Source organism: Heliconius melpomene, chromosome 7 (genome assembly GCF_056956725.1).
Source record: "Heliconius melpomene rosina isolate 202511_hmr_F chromosome 7, ASM5695672v1, whole genome shotgun sequence".
NCBI lineage: Eukaryota > Metazoa > Arthropoda > Insecta > Lepidoptera > Nymphalidae > Heliconius > Heliconius melpomene.
In genome coordinates, this window is record NC_140395.1 from 14387811 (window position 1) to 14392265 (window position 4455).

Here is a 4455-nt window from a genome sequence, read left to right on the forward strand (position 1 = left end):
TTCCATCACCGACCACGCAACAGCGCTACAGACAAAAAAAGTAGAACAAAGGGACGTTTCTTCACATTTGTCTCAGCCTTTCTGAAACTTTCGTAAAATGTTTTTATTGCATTTATTTGGCAGCCCTGTCTGCAACGACGACATCAGGAAGGCCTCTACGTCATTGGAAAAAATATTACGCCATCCGCGAAATATCCACGAGCACGTGTCTTACCTGCTGCTGCGCTGTTTCCTGTACCTACTGGTACATCACATATCGCTTATAACATAAAACTATTAAAATATCAGCGATAGCGATAGCGACCTCTCACGGGGTTAGTCCGCCCCTGGTGAACAATGAACAGTTTGAATATCGATACTGAAGGAAACTTCCTCCAAAAACGTAATTATAATACAAAATTTATGAAAAAGTGGTTTTGATCATATGTTAGATTCTAATAATGTGCAAGAAATATATTATTTTTTAACCAACAAAATAAATAAAGCTGCGGATAAAAGTATTCCTATAAAAAGATATTGTACCAATCTTTTAAACCAAAAACATATTGTGATCGCTTACTGTCTCGAATTATAACGGAAACGTCACCAGGGGGTGGCAGGATTACTTACCGAGAGAGTTGAACTATCTTCAAAATATGTATATAACATCATCTCGAAAAGATGTTTAAATTTCACGTGAACGAAACGTCAAACGTCGTACCGCCCCGGGCCTCGGGTCCAGGGGGGCCTCCAAATGGTGCAAATTCCCTTGATCAAATCCTAAATAAGCCCTTGAAAAAACGCATAGTATCTACTTAACAGGAAGTTTGAGGTTGGAGGGGGCCTCATAAACAAATAAGTACAGGGATTAGTGCAGCCTGTACCGGTAGTTTACATTATATTAATTAAAATTACTTTTATCTTTCTAATGTCCATTTAGGTTGCATGTGGTTCCAGTTTCGTAGTTTTTTACTTCAAGTTCCTAGGGCCTCCAGACCGACGTAATTTTATAAAAGTTTGCGTACTCACTAACCTGAAAGTGGGGCCCTTCCAGAAGTAGCGCAAAATAAAGGTACATCTCTATCTGGGGGGATGATTGAGCCATCAGATCGGTTTAGGTGCTTATAAGGGGTCTTAAAATAGTCCATAAATAATATATGTAAAATTATAGCGTAATTTTTCAAAGTGGTTTTGGAAGTCAAATGGCAGTTGCTCCATTTAAAAACCGCCATCCGCCGCTAATATGGAACGCAACAACGTGTCAAGTACGAATACTGCTTAAAACTCTAGCACCCAGACAGAAACTCCGCTTTGCAACGTGGAATATTGGCTCTCTAACCGGACGACGCAGAGAACTCCCAGATGTACTTATAAGACTTCGGGTCCAGTGTGCTTTCCTCCAGGAAGCTTGCCGGAAGGGCAATAAGCCTCGCAATAACGGACAGGGTTACCGCCTTATATACACCGGGTCACCCTCAGGTAAAAACTGTGTGGCAGTAGTTCTTTCTGAAGAGCTTCAGAACTGGCTTCTTGAAGCTGATGGTCGCTGCAATAACTTGATGCGTATAAGGGTGCTGATTGAAGGCGTAACTACCAACTAAATTAGTGCCTACGCGCCGCAGGCCGGCTGTAGCGTGTCCAAAAAAGCGTCATTCTGAAAGCAGAATGAAGAGGTTCTACTTGCTATACCGTCTACCGAAATGGTTGTTTGTTGTTGGGGAAGATTTGAACAGTCAGTCAGTGCTGAGCCGTATGAACATGTTCACGGGGGTTTTAGATACTGACTTCGTAATACAGAGAGAGTGCTTCGTAATATTCTGAGAACCTATATTGCGTCTGATACTACGTTCTTCCAAAAGAACCCACAGCACAGGATTAATGCCAAGAAGAAGTAGAAGAAGTATACGTATTTTGTCCCAATATTAAATAATCTTTAGGACGTCTGGCAAGAGTAAAGCCTACGTAAAGGGTTATACCAGGGTTATAATATTTTTTTTTTACATTTTTCTCAAAAATATATTTAAATACGAGCGTTTTAACTTTAACGTAGGTGAGCGTGTACCTTGAATTGGCGCTATCTTTGAAAGGGCCTCACTTTCAAGTTAGTAAGTACGCATACACTCTTACGTACTTATTAGACTAGTAATCTTCAAAATTTCAGCTTTACTAAAATGACGTAGGTCTACTAGGGTCCTGGGATCTCAGTCTATTTTATTTTATACGCGGAACTAATATTACTATAGCGTATGAACTAGCTCATGATGATAAATTATGATCTATATTGGAACTAAGCTTATGATGGAAGCTTCAGATGACGCTCTGGCTGTAGTCCTAGATAATCTGGTAGAAATTTACAATGAATTCAAATTCAAATTCAAAATATTCTTTATTCAAATAGGCAATTATTATAAGCACTTTTGAATCGTCGAATGAACATATGAACAAAAAGCTACCACCGGTTCGGAAGGCAGTTCTGCTGAGAAGAGCCGGCAAGAAACTCAACAGTTGCTCTTTTCAAAATCAATGGTACAATCTATTACATTAGCTGGCAGCTATCCTGCATTACATTCAATAGACATTAATTCCATACATGCTTATCCTCTAAATATTCTTGAACAGTGTAATAAGCTTTACTTGTTAGAATTTTTTTTACAGATATTTTAAATTTTTGTAGTGGCAAACTAAGAATACACTGCGGAATTTTATTATATACACGTATACTCAGACCCATAAAAGATTTATTAACTTTTTGGAGGCGAAAACTTAGAGTAACAATTTTATCTTTATTTCTCGTTCCTATCGTATGATTGTCACTATGTTTACTATGACAATGTATATTTTGTCGGACAAAGAGAATATTATAGTATAGAAATTGGGAAGCAACTGTAAGAATACTTGCATCTTTGAAAACATCTCGCAGAGAATCTCGAGCTGTTAGATTATAAATATATCTTACGGCTCTTTTTTGGAGAATAAATATTGAATTGATATCTGAAGCACTGCCCCATAGCAGCATTCCATAAAATAAAATACTATGAAAATAGCTATAGTAGACTAGTCGGGCAGTTTCAACGTCCGTCATTTGTCTTACTTTCTTAATTGCGAACGCGGCAGAGCTGAGTTTATCCGCAAGTGCTTCCAGCGTTCCACTGGAGTTTGGAATCTATAGTAACACCTAAGAAAATAGCTGATTCCGACACATTAAGAGGTTCTCCTTTAATTATTACATTAAAATTATGTTTTTTAACATTTGGTAAGGCAAACTCGATGCATTTCGTTTTTTTAGCATTTAACATTAGATTATTAACATCAAACCAACGAAGAATATGCGATAATGCACTGTTCACTTCGTCATAGTTTATTTTATTTCGGTCAACCTTAAATATTAAAGAGGTATCATCCGCGAAAAGTACAATATCACATAGGTTCTTCACATAAAAAGGCAGATCGTTAATATAAATAAGAAATAAAAGAGAATAGATCCTTGTGGAACGCCCATCTTTAGAGGAGATCCAGATGATTTTACATTATTTATACTAACCTTCTGGATTCTTCGGTTTAGATATGAGGCAATAAGATCAAGGGCAGTACCCTGTATACCATAATGATATAGTTTTAATAACAGAGTTTTATAAAAAAAAATTTGAAAAGTATTTGCCACTTCTAAATCTGAATTTAAGATTATATTATTAACTTTTAATTTAATAGGTTCACTGACAGCTCTAGATCTCCCAGTTACAGTAGTGATAGCATCCCATGTAGCTTTAATTTTATTATTAGAGTTTAAAATTTTTGCCCTTATATACATAGACTTAGCCTGGACACATACCTTTTTAAATATTTTTGAAAAATTTCTAACTTTCAACAAGAACGCCGCATCTTGATTCCATTGCCTCATATTATGTAATTCATATAGTTTGTTTCTGCTTCGGTATATACCAACAGTTCCAGTCGCTAAAAGTTAACTTCGAGTTTTTATATATTTGTTTAACTTTAAAAATGTTATCAAACTCTGTAGTGTGTAAATTAAAAACTTTACAATATACCTGATCCGGATTTAATCCGGTTATTTCTAAGGTTGCTATTTTTTCACTCACTTTATTATTAAAATGATTAATTTTATTTTCGGTAATTGGTCTAATTGATATTTGTTTACGTTCTGCGACTGTTTTATCTATTACCGAAAACATTTGACCACAATGATCCGAGCTAAGATTAGTAATAATTTGTTTTTCTACAGTCTCACAATGACAAAAAGCATTATCTATACAAGTAGCGGACGTATTCGTTATACGAGTTGGTTCTGAGAGAATATTAAACAAATTAAAAGATTTAAATAAGTTTAGAAGACGAAGGCTTAATGATGTCACCTGTAGTATATCTATATTAAAGTCTCCGCATACGATTAAAGATTTACTGTTCGAACTCAAATTATTAAGAACATCCTCCATTTTCTCTTCAAATACTTCAAAACTA

General features: G+C 35.8%; 1 pseudogene; it reads left to right on the plus strand.

Moving 5' to 3' along the window:
• The first annotated feature begins 807 nt into the window (after nucleotides 1-807).
• Nucleotides 808-1874, plus strand: LOC146537969 (uncharacterized; annotated as a pseudogene).
• Nucleotides 1875-4455: the final 2581 nt, after the last annotated feature.